A 13,287-nucleotide genomic window follows, 5' to 3' on the forward strand; every position below is an offset into this window, starting at 1 on the left:
CTGTGAAAAGCAAGCTGCTTGATGCTCTGTCACCTTGACAACAAGCTGCCCAGTTCAAGTTCTGCACAGGCTTTTAGTTAACCAGGAAATGTATTCATCCCTCTTTAAAACACAAGACAAGATAGATTTAAGTACAGCAGAGAGAAAGATAAACGAACATGAACAGACGGAAAAGTCTGTGTTTACTAAACACTGCAGTGAGCAAGTGTTTTAGGAAATAACTTCTAGATAAACCCATAAGCCAGTTTTAAGAGGCTGGTATGAAAAGAAACATTGACAAACATTGACTTCAAATCTTCTATGATTTCATCTTAATGTGTTTAACAGGTTCTCTTGATGAACTGTGCATTTCCTTTCCTTATGGTTAGTTAAATATGATCACCACCGTACTGTGCAGTAAGGATAACAATCAGAGTGCATCTTAGCACCGTGGAATCTGTTACTGTGACAATGGATTCAATAAACTTGTATAATATGAAAAGGGTTGCCCTCAGATAATTATAACAAACTGCGCCCCCCCCCCCCACTCTCTGAGCTAGCCTCGTTCAACTCTTTGTTTTGGTTTTCCCACAAACTTAGGACTCAGCCTGGTTTCCAGCTGTTGCAGGGAGCTGTTTTCAGTGACAAAGCTCCTCTGAACACTGTATGTTCTGCACAAGCGGAGTTGGTGGAGACAAAAGCAGAGCTAAAACAAGAGTGAAAATGGGACTTACAATCATCAGGTGTGTTTCTAGGTGATGCCATGTCTATGTGTTTGAAGCTTACTCAACCAAAAAGATAACTGAATGCACCTTTAAACACGCCGTAATGGTTGTCATGCAACAATGACAACGGCCCGTTTGGTTTGTTAAAGTTGCCTCAGTGTTACATTACAGTAAGTTCAGTATCCAATCTACAAAAATATTGACCGACTGGTCCACAACAACATTTTCAAATTGAATTAACATAACATTTAACAGAGACGGCTAAATATCTTTGGACAGTTGTTAATGAAACCACTTCTCTCTGCTCTCTATTATTCCCCTGGGCAGGAGAGCAGGGAATGAATCCAAGGAATGTGGGAATGAAGAAAAGCAGATATTTGCAAAGATCACAGCTAAAGTAGTGGGTATTTTGAATTCTTGTGGGAATCACTGATGCCAGTAATTTCATCTATGTAGGGTAATGCTGTAACATCATTGGGCAACTGTGTGGGAGTATTGCAACATGTGTGTCACTTGGGGGAACCTCCTGTTAGCAATTAGAAACCATGTGACTTCTGGACATCGCCTCAATACACTTGGAGGAGCGGCTGTGGCTCAGTGGTAGAGTGAGTCGTCCTTCAATCAGAAGGTCGGGGGTTCGATCCTATGGGTCAATGTGTCGACGTGTCCTTAGGCAAGACATTTCCTGGAGACTAATCATAACCACTAGCCCCATCATCAGTTATCTGGTGTTTGGTCTGAAATGTAAGTCAGTACGCAAGGAGACGCACTAATATAATAATTTGTTTTAAATACTTCTTCTCTTACTTGACACTATCTCCTGAAATATATCACCAATATACAACTTACTTGCTTTCACTGTCAGCATTCCTGAATTTCCCCTTGGGGATGAATAAAGTATTCTATTTGTGCTTGCAACTAAATCATCATAACCTTTTAAATGGTTATGTTTATGGTTAAAAGACAGTAATCTTCATTGTATATTCAACAAACACAAAAATATTCAATGAATATGCTCAGACAGCTAAGGTTGGAGAAGGAAGACGTTTTTAGGAGTGGGGGCAGGGTTTAAAGGCCATGAGAGGAGCTAAACAGCTGTATCATGTGACACTACAACAGCAGTTGTGGTTCGGCTTCGAAGGGCCTGAGACAGATCCCCAACTACAAACGATTTGCACCTGGCCAACCACCTCAATGAGTTCTACTGTTAATTTGAAAGACAAAGGGACAGTCTGTCACTCCTTCCATCATCTCCATGGAAGGAGTCCATTGGGGCCACTGCTTAAACCCTGACCTCAGAGGTCCCCTCCTCCCCTGCCACAGTGTTGACTGTGATGTTAGATGATGTTAGCATGGTGTTCAAAAGACAGGACCCCTTCAACAAGAACCGAATGCATGTATAAATGTGGTCACATCTCATCTCATGAAACACATCTCTGTCTCCCAGACTAACTCCTCCACCAAAAGCTCATAGTCACCGTGTCACATTGCGACACCACCCTTATTGGCCTAATCTCCGGTGGGAATGATTCCACCTACAGATAGAAGGACCATCTGGTGACCTTGTGTCGACAGAATGACTTGGAGCTCAACACTGTAAAGACAGTGGAGATGGTTTTGGACTTAAGCCCAAGATGGGACATTTTACAAACAGTACAAGCTCATGATAAGCGCCACCAATGTTCCACAGACTGATCTATACAACTCAACATTTTCTGCAACAACTGATTTAATGATGAAGAACGTGAAGGTGGTAACAAGAGCAGTGGAGATTCTACCTGACTTCTATTGTTTACATTCCGTTAAGGCTTTTTCATGATCACCTCATCCATTATGTGACCACCAAACATGCCATGGTTGTGTGAAAAGAAGCCAGTCACACTGTCGAGACATGTTTCTGTGGTCTGTGAGCACTCTGTGGAGAGGAGAGGCAGGGCTCTCTGCATTACACATCATTCATCATTCCAGCGCAGTGTGGGAGGTCTTTATTCAGAAATCTGTAAAACATGGAATGAAAGTGCCCCCACCTTCCCTTATGGAGAGCATTAGTATCCCTGCGTATTCACATGCTGTATAAGAGACATCCCCAGTCTGACAAGAATTACATTTAAAAATAAATAAAATGAATATGGATATATGTATCCATTGCATTACTGTAATCAATCAGGAGTGACAGCTACTCCAGATCAGTGAGGAATCAGATTTATTGCCAGCCATGAAGCCCTTCCTCAAGGCAAACATTTAAGGTAATGATGAACACTTTGCTCTGGAAAATATAGAGCATCAGTAACATGACACTGGGCTGGAGCCAATCCCAGCTGACTTCGGATGAGAGGCGGGGTTGGTCACCAGCCAACCGCAGGGAAAACACATAGGGACAGACAAACACTCACGACAAACAAACAAGCCAGAGTACCCGGAAAGAACCCACGCAAACACGGGGAGAACATGCAAACTGCACACAGAAAGACTCACAGAAAGACGCCATCATTTTAGTAACCCATATATGGGGTGATATGAGAAAGAATATGTCATCATACATTCATCTGTCACTCACATACATCCCCTGTAAGCACAGTGATCTCCTTGTCGTGGCACACCGACAGTTTGAATCTTAGATGATAGTAAGTTTCTGTAGAAAAGTCATGCAGATTTCTCAAACATAGTTTCTTTCTGTTGCTTTACGTTGAAGTTTAAGATGTTTTCCCATCAATATCCTGTCTTTAAAGATACAGCAAAGGGATAGGCCCTTTAATTTATCTTCCTCTGGTTTCAAATACTTGGGCATTAAGGTTATTTGGAAATTATCCTCAATTTATGAAGCTAGTTTTGGCTTCAGAATTAGCAAGACAAATTTCAGAAACTTTGAGACATGAAAAGTTTCTCAGCAATTCAAAAATCTTGCTAAGAGCAGATGGTGACTATTTTGAAATTGGATTCAGGTTTTTGGATGTTTTTCTGTGCGTGATAGTGTCATCAGGATCATCTGTACACTAACCATCTGTGGTTAAATACCATCATCTCACATCATGTGGCTCATCACACTTCTACTTGTATTATGATTGAAAATGTGGAGGTCAAGGAGACATTGACTGTGTCAGTATCCAATACACAGAATGATACAGAAAATGAAACAGGAACTTCACCATAAATCCATACCAAACCAGCACAGCTGAGCAAATAGCCTCAGTGCTCCTCTGAAAAATACCAATTCACCTGGGTAAGGCTGCATTCTGTGTAGTGCACAATGACCAATCCTCATGTTATCCTCATGTTATCCTCATGTTATCCTCATGTTATCCTCATGTTATCCTCATGTCATCCTCATGTTATCCTCATGTTATCCTCATGTCATCCTCATGTTATCCTCATGTTGATATGGAGTCAAATGGACACGCTTAATTCTCATGAGGATACTCACACCCGAAGCACTTATTACTGAAATTATTTTGAATTTTGTTGTTGTTTGTTTGATCACTCTCTCTGGTTCCTGTGGATCCTGGTCGACACTTTTTTTTTTTACTAATATCTCTCTCTCTGTCCAACCTCCACCCAACACGGACCCCGACAGAAAGCTCCCCAGCTCTGAGCCTGGTTCTGTTCCAGGTTTCTGCCCGTTCAAGGGGAGTTTTTCCCGTTAAAGGTGGGTCTCTCTCTCTTCATTAAAGAGTTTGGTCTAGACCTGCTCTTTATGGAAAGAGTCTTGTTACTGAGCACTGTTGTGAATTGCGCTACATAAATAAAGATTGATTAATTGATCACTGAGACAAAGAACACAAACAAACATAAGCAAAGTAATACTGTGAGTCCAGTGCCCATTGCTCTTGAACATTTAGCAAAAACAACAAGGCAAAAAGGGCCAACTCTTACAGCCCAGTGACTCATCGTCAGTGATTTCAATATACCACAGGAATATCATTCCTTATGTAAGGTGTCCAGTGAGTTACCAGATTATTATGTCCATGCAGTATACTTACTTACTATACTAGAGCTGTAATCTTTTCTACCATTAATGCCACCAAACACACATCCTCAGTTTTTGGACCCCCACACTCTGTATGCTTGGCCTGGACTCTTTGTAAGCAAGGAGTTTCTAGATCCTACAGTTTTCCACATGTATTCAAATCCCCAAAATCTGAAGTATGTATGTTGTAATGTCAATATACCATTTTCCAAGCTGCTTCCCACATGATCTGACGTAGGTTTCGGCATGATGACATTGCCACATATAAACCCCTGCAGCCTGCCACTTCTTCTCTTCCAAATTAGCTATCTAGCCATCAGACATTGTGGTATTGTGCTTCCCTTCCAGTTACTTTGTTCTCCCCTCTCCCATAGCTTCTTTTTCGTTTTAACTATATTGCTATCGCTCATCAGCCTTCCACAGGGATGCAGAAGCACGCAGCACTGTGATTCTCTTCATAAATGCAAAGCTTCCTCCTCCTGTATGATAGATCCCACCATAATATTCCCACCATAATAGATCCACAGTTCCCTCTGTGAGCGAATTGTGTGTGCGACTGTGTATGGGGTTGAGGGAGAAAAAGGGCATGAGTGCTGTAACATCAACCATGGTTGAATGGGCTTTCCAGAAAGGAACATGGGTGGATTCCATGTTTAATAAGTTACATTTGAAAATAATCAAACATGTACCCGATGAGACCCTGAAGCAGTACACGACAAAATGTTCAGAAGTGTGTTGTGTACAAGACCAAGTGTACTCCTGTGGTATTTACACAGCGCCCCAGTCTCTCCCATTAGATTAAGTGTAGCAGATTCCAAGAAATCATGTAAGGAATGCCAGTTTCCTGGAAGTGTGCTGTATGGGGAAAGCTAAGCATGTTGGCTCATAAACTCACATATAAAATGAAAATAGCTAACACACCCAGTCACTGATGCTTTCAGATGCTCTGAATAACTATAGGTCCCAGCATTAGCCTATTATCCCACCATAATATTCCCACCATAATAATTTTCAGTAAGCTCTTGCCAGTACATGTACTGTCTTCTTCCCAGTCACAGCTCAGTGGGATTTGGATGCTGTGACCTTATAGTCATTTATGGCTGTGAGCCACAGCTGGAATATCTACATCCCAGCTGACTTAATATAGAAGAATTTTAAAAAATCTACTCATGGAATTTAAAGGAAAGTTAGTTTATTACAATGTTTTGTCTTATTTTGTTACTGAGCAACTGCTTGGTAACTTGAGATGCGAGCATCACAACCTTAAACAGGGGTACAAAATCACCCCAAATGTTTTTCTAGGGTTGCCAGTCCTTGCTGTGCCTGGATCTAAGCTTCTTGCTTCTTGTTATTTTTGTTATTGGTGTTTCCAGGATGTTGCTCTAGTGTATGTGCAACTTCAAGAAGTACTGCCCTGCTTGCCATGCAGGTGAAGATTACACCATATCTTGGTGAAGACTTGGTCCTCTATTGATCTCTGTAGGACTGAAGTAATCCACTCCTACATCTGTAAATGGGGGCTTGTCTGGTAGAATCCTCTTCAGGGGTGAGTCTGATTGTTAGGATCCTGGTTTCTGTCTCCCCTGCCCTTTCTCCCTCCTGTGCTGTCTCCCTCTACCTGCCACCTGAGCAGAGGTCACTCCACGTCACTCCGCCCACACACCTGCAATTCACACACACCTGACACCAATCTCCAATCAAGCCACCCCCTCCTTCCCTGCCTACATAAGCCCAGCCCAGATCATCACTCTCTGCCCGATTGTTTGTTGTACTTGGTCCACTTCAGGCTCCTTTCTCCAAGACTTGTTGTTATTTCGCTCGTGTTTGCTCTTTTGTCCTGGTTCCGGTTTTTGTCTCCCTCCCTCGTCTGTTCTCCCAGGTCTCCGTCCAGATCCTGCTCCCTGTTCCCCCCAGCCTGTCTTGCCCGGTCTCCGTCCCGCTCCTGCTCCCTGTTCCCACCTGGTTGTCCTCTCTGGTCCCCACCCCGGTCCTGCTTCCACCTAGCTATGTTATGATCTTTCTTGCTGCTGAGTTAGCTTTGATAATCTAGTATTTTTTTACCAGACAGAATATGATTTCTTCCCCCATGTCCAAGCTGTTCACGAATATGTCTTAACAACAGTGTGGATATGTGAAGGTCTTTCAAGAGAATGAGATGTTCGGTCACCTCAGGCATTGCTAGTCTACTCAGATGACCACTAACTCTGAGAGGTCCATCATCCAGCACTGGATTGTACAGATAACTGTTTCTTTTGACACCATTTTTATCGGCTTCTAGTCCAGATCGTTCCTCTCTGAACATTTGTCTTTGAGTGAAAGAGATGACTGCACTTTCTGCTTGAACAAGATCTTCACAGCACTGATTTAAAGACTTGCATCTCTTTTTCAATCTTTTCCTTTACTTTGCCAAGTTTTTTTAGCAAAGCTACTTACAGCAGTCTGAATCTCTTCCCTCTTCTGAGTTAGTGTGTTGTCTTGTCTTAGAGTGTTGAGAATTCAAGTCACAGCTTAAGATGTGGCCTGTTGTTAGTCCTCTGGAGGCTTCATCTCTCTTCATCATTGCAATATATCAGTGACATCCTTCACAAAGGAGATCCTGTTCGCGACAAAGGTTTTGAAACATCTGGTTTCATTTTTGATTAGGCACTGCTGTGCTATCGGTCCAGAATGTGGTTTGTTTAAATTTAAGCTGTAACTCTTTTCTTATCATTATGTCAATCATCTCTGTGCTAAAAAATCTACTTCATGGAACATTTCATTCTTGCGAAACTTGCATTTCAGGCTCCGGCATGTGCTGCTCTGCAATGCAACGGTTATTTGGCACGCTAGGATATCTTATCATAATTTCCCAGTACAACATCTCCTCTGTTTCCTTACTGGTTCCTTCATTAAAGTCATGATTGTATTGTTTGGCCAGTAGTTCCTCTAGATTTACAATGGATATTCGATTAACAGCAGCATCAGGGCAGCCGTTCTCATCAGTGATGTTGCAGTTTCCTCAGATGACCCATGAGATGTTTTTTGTTCCATTATTTTTTGTTTGGTTTTAAAACTTGTTGCTGGGAGGAAGATTCAGTTAGCATCAACACATTCTGTCTGATGTTTCAGACAAACTGATCTTTCCTTTTGAGCATCATCTCATCAGATACTCTAGAGCTGCTTCTTGATCCCATTGCATCAAGTACATTGATTTTTACATTGGCTACTGTCAGGTCAGTCTCTAGTTTTAGTTGTTCCTTCTTTCTTTTCAATTCCTCTTCTTGTGCCTCAAGCTCCTGCTTTTTTCTTCAGAGCAGCAACACGTTCCATGAGAGCAGCATTTTCTGCCTGAGCTTTAATGTGAGCAGAGGATGTTGAAGATGCGTGTGATGGAGAACTGAATTTGTGTGTGATTTAAGTTTTTGAGGCATTTGAACCTCCAACCTCACACCTTTACATCTTGTGTAAACTCATTAAAAGTGTACATTTTTGTTGAAACCACTGATTTTGCTTTTCCAGTTCATTTTCAGGCAATAGTAAGTTTGCCAGTGATTCATGGCTTCCTTTGGCATCATCACAGAGCTTGATTAATTGAACCAAGTTAGATTGTATTTTAGTATGAAAATGAATTTCATTTTATTTCATGAGCATTTTCATAAACTTATTAGCTTGTTTACATCTTCAATCAGACAATCAATCAATCTGTATTTATAAAGCACCAATTGTGTTATCTCAAGACGCTTTCCATAAAGAGCAGGTCTAGATCAAACTCTTTAATTAAGAGAGAGACCCAACGATTCAGGAATCCCCACATGAGCAGCATCAGATATTATATTGAGCAACAGTGGAGGAAGAACTCCCCTTTAACGGGAAGAAACCTCGAACAGACCCAGGCTCAGAGGGGGGGGGCTTTCTGTCAGGGTCCGTGTTGGGTGGAGGTTGGACAGAGAGAGAGAGAGAGACAAAACAAACAGCAACCAAGATACTGACAGCGGCTATAGCACTGACAATAGGAGTGTGACTAATAAGCGAGTTCTCACTTAAGTGTGATGGAAAATTTCTCCTGTTTTCCCAATGTTCTTTCCTGTTGCCATTGTCAGTGCTAAACCCAGATCATAGCCTGCACAGAACCCAGAGTGTTTTGAATGGAATCAAACCAAAGCGCTGATGGAAGGGAAAATAGTAACCCTCCCTCCCCAGTGTAGTCCTCCTGCTCAGCTCATGTCACTGGTGCATCAGCTGGGAGAGTTTCAATGGCCAGTTCTCATATCCCGACATTGAGACCACTAACATGAAGCAAGTATACACAAAAAGGACAGCTACATTTACTCAAAACTTCAGTTTGTGCCTTACGTGTATCAGCATACACTCAGGTCATAAAGGTAACCATTGGTTTCTCTAAAACATAATTAACCAGCGATGTCTGAAAAACCCAGGTCCTTTAAAAACACTTGTCACCATTCTGACTGTACTTCCACAATCCCCAAAGACTTACATGATGAACAAGATTTTAAACCCATTTCCTGAACTGCAAATAAAACCACAGATGGTTTCCCCCCATGGCCGGATGTATGCTAATACATGAGACTACTGGGGCTACTCAGGACTCAGGACTGTAAAGGCTTTAAAGGGTCACTTAACTCAACATTATGCTGGAAAGCAAAGCAGACCTTTGACATGATCCAAACGTAATGTTGGTGAATGGTGATGACGTTCAGAGTCTACAACCCAATGTGGACAGATGAAGCATCCATGCCCCTCTGGAGCAGAAAGACAGATTCAGTTTAATAAATGTTCTAATCCACATGCTGTCTTCTTTAATATTGTTCAAGAGTGAACACTGCCAACCTCTTCTCTGTCAAGAACTCCCAAATACTTCAACTAGCTGTCAATGTGGTCATTTTGGTTTTAGTTATTAAGTTAATTATTAATCATTATACCAAATTGATAGTTTAGTATTATATGAGACTGAATCAGTTGAATTGGCTATCTTTTGCCTCGTTCCACTGATCAATATAATTATTAATTATCATTTTCAATTACTATTAATTATAATTATTGTAAATAATATCACTACTTTAACACTAACTGCTGGAGGTCGCTGTAGTAATTTGGTGCCTGACATCAGCCCACACGTGTTACTCAACAAGCATGTGAGCATCTTTTGCTGTATTAAATGATTCAGACTCACGGCCATCACATAAACACACCAGCAACATCAACTGGATGTCTTTACCAGAAATGAGCCATGGCAACAGATCTGATTGTGTTTGTGTCTGAGAGAGAGAGAAATAAGAAACCAGTGTGTGTGTCATGGGTCTAGGAAGAGCCATTGTGCCATCAAGCTGGAACATTTCCTGGAAACCCTGAACAGGTCTCAATAAAATATTGAGAGGAGACTAAAGTGAGCTGAGCCCCTTCTCCTAACGTCTGGCTGCTTTTTTTATTATCTCTTACTGTTTCTAGATAAGGTGCTTGAAGCAGTTCAGCATATTTGATGAAGTATTTACATGATTCTTGCACAGTTGGGGTTGTATCCACATGGATAAAAGCATATATCCAGAGAGATGACACCTCGGGCCTAGGGCTTTGTGCACAGCAATGCAATAAGATGGAGATAATGTCATTATGGGGTATGGTGAGCATTATAATAACTCATCGCAGTTTAAAGAAAAGGGCTTTTAATGCATCTAATCACTGATTTAATGGACACTAAGTGATGCAAGACTTAGAGACAGCAGATTCAGGCAGAAACAGATTTACAACCGCAATGGCAGTCCAAAGGAGCCTGAAGAATCAGACTCTCTCAAGCAGCAGGACTGACAGGCATCCACCCACAAGACTCCATGGTCCTGCTGTAAGAAAGAGAACCACACAGGACGGTCAGTCATCAGATCTGTCACAAATGGATTCAGTTCTGCCTGTCCTGTATGTTGTCCTCCTCTCAGACTCTTTCTCTTTGAATGTATTAAGAGCAGATTTAAATGTGTTTTCCTAAGAAATACTTTCCTTCTATTAATGAACTACTTCGACTAACTGACTAACTTTGTTCCTCGTCATTTTCTGGAAGAGCTCCTTCGTCACTGCGTTGCACATTCCCATGGGGGTGGTGTTTATACTCACTTTACGATGTTACGAAAGTTTTCACTTATTCAAGCTGCGCACATGTCGACATTTTGACTCTTGAATGAAGACGGTCAACGGAAAAAGGTAAGATGTTAACTTTGGTCTCCCTTACTGTTAACTCTTTACTTGTCCTGAGGAAATAAACCAAACTAGAAATGCTGTTCTTGGATGTTCCAATTGTCACCGACTCCCAAGGCAGTCAGGATGTTATGAAAGCTCAGCTCATCCAAACAATATTTCATTCCAACTTCAACACCAGACATCTGCTCTACAACCTAAGAATAACATAATGTGTTATTACTATGGCACTGAAAAATGTGTGTGAGAAGGGTGGGTAAGCATCCTCACATTCCTTCAGACTATGTTACACTTCATCCGTTCATTTACGCAATAACCATTATAAAGCGCATTCCTCACTGTCGGACTAAAACACATGGTGTATAAACCTGTTCACACAGAGCCTCTTTCCTCATTACTGTTGATTACATTTAAGTGTGCTCTAAGGGCATTTATCAGAGTTCACCTGAAAAAGTCAGAAAAAAGTTAGATAATGATTCCAAACTGAATCATGCAGGTGGTGAGACACTGGTGCAACAATATCCGTAAAAAGATGGAAAAGAGAAAGCTTTGCACACAGATAGAGGCCTGAAGAACAACTTCATGACTAACATGGGTCGGGAATCACAAGGTAAAAAGGTTCATCTAATCTATAACACTGTACAATATGAAGTTGAATATCCACAAGACATTACTGACAGGCATCATAGGTACAGAATGTGATGGCGCTGGTGGATCACATGGACTGTGGTCCTCTGAGCAGGGGGACCACCAGCTGAGGAGTGACAGCCTGTCAGATACGCTTTCTGTGTGTTTGCTGCACTCGTGTGGCTGCTCATTGAAGTAGTATTCAAATCACACAGAATCACCCAGCTGGTCACAGACCTAAAGCAGTGTCCAACATGCCAAACCACTTTGTTGTATTTTGCTTTACTCATATTGTGATCCTTTACTTCTGTACAGTCTTGTTTCATTGTTATACATTTCCCTGTTATTATACCCTCTATTATCTAATCCAAGACCTTTGCAACCTACAGACTACATTTAATCAGACTCATGTATAAAATGATAAATGCTCTTTATGATATAACTTAGAATTTCTCTGGAATGGGTGGTTCAGATACTAATAACATGTATTTACCACAAATACCTCTAAGCCTCTAGAACACTCTAAGGTTCATGCTTCTTTATGACTCAAATTTATATTTCAGCTTACAACCTCTCTTCACCATGCACACACACACACACACACACACACACACACACACACATACCTTGCTTTATAAATAAAGATTGATTGATTGATTGATTGATTCACACACACACACACAGTCCTCTTCACTGGGTAAGTGTGCAGGTGGCCCTTGGTTTCCATGGCTACCATAAAACCCTGTCACCACATACATTTGGAGCTGCTTCTTTATCTTGTATTGTTTCCAAATAAAGTGCTTGAAGCAGTTCAGCATATTTGATGAAGTATTTGCGTGAATCTTGTAAACGTGGGGTGTCAGCTGAATAAATGTAACATAATGTTAATATATAGTCTGCTTATGCATGAGCAGCATCATGAAGTCAAATATATTTATGGTGTTGGTTTGCAGCACAGATGACAGTGCTTGTGTTTCGTCAGTAGTAGTCTCTGTTTAACCTTGTTGTTACTGTGCTCGTCAGAGAGCTGGCAGCATCTGAATAGGCAGGCTGTACTGAACAGTCAATGACCCATTAGCAACAAAACTATATATGTAATGGAACCTATCACTGTCCCTGAGTGAGTGTGTGTGAGTGTGTGTGTGTGTGTGTGTTAGGATCATTGACCCAGAACCAGCTCCAGTCATCCATATAATTCCATTAGCTCATACTGAGCTCCCTGAATATTCGAGCAAGTCATTTGGCCTCAAGTGTGTGTGCATTATTACCATCATTTGATATTACGTAACACATTCGGCCAACATGAATATTGGTTTTTCCACAGTGTGAAAGAAGAATCAATGCTCTTCTGCTACTAAGTGAAAGCTTTTGTTTCTCTACACAAGCAGCAGTACTCTTGTCTCTTGTCTATCATTGCTCAGTGGCTTAGAACCAAAATATATTTCTGCCTGTCTTTTACTGTGTGAACTCTCTGAGCTTGTGAGGTCAACGGGTCATCAGGGTGCTGACCGTTCAAAAGTGACTGTGACTGTGCAAAATAAACACACAGATTTAGTTACTGTGCATCACAGAGCTGGCAGCTTTAAATCCAGGTGAAATACTTCTTTACTCATCGTGAAACATCTTTTCATCCTGTCCCCCTTTCCCGATGTGGCCTGTAGTAACAGCAGGTGTGTCTGTCTGGAGCCTCATCCACAGCAGCCTCACATGGCTTCTCCACTTTGTTTCCACAACAACCGTCGGCCTGGTTTTGTGTGAGAGTCTACGATGACACGGATGCTGTCTCTGTAGCCTGGTTTTCCACCGTTG

The sequence above is a fragment of the Pempheris klunzingeri genome, chromosome 15 (genome assembly GCF_042242105.1).
Source record: "Pempheris klunzingeri isolate RE-2024b chromosome 15, fPemKlu1.hap1, whole genome shotgun sequence".
NCBI classification, from domain to species: domain Eukaryota; kingdom Metazoa; phylum Chordata; class Actinopteri; order Acropomatiformes; family Pempheridae; genus Pempheris; species Pempheris klunzingeri.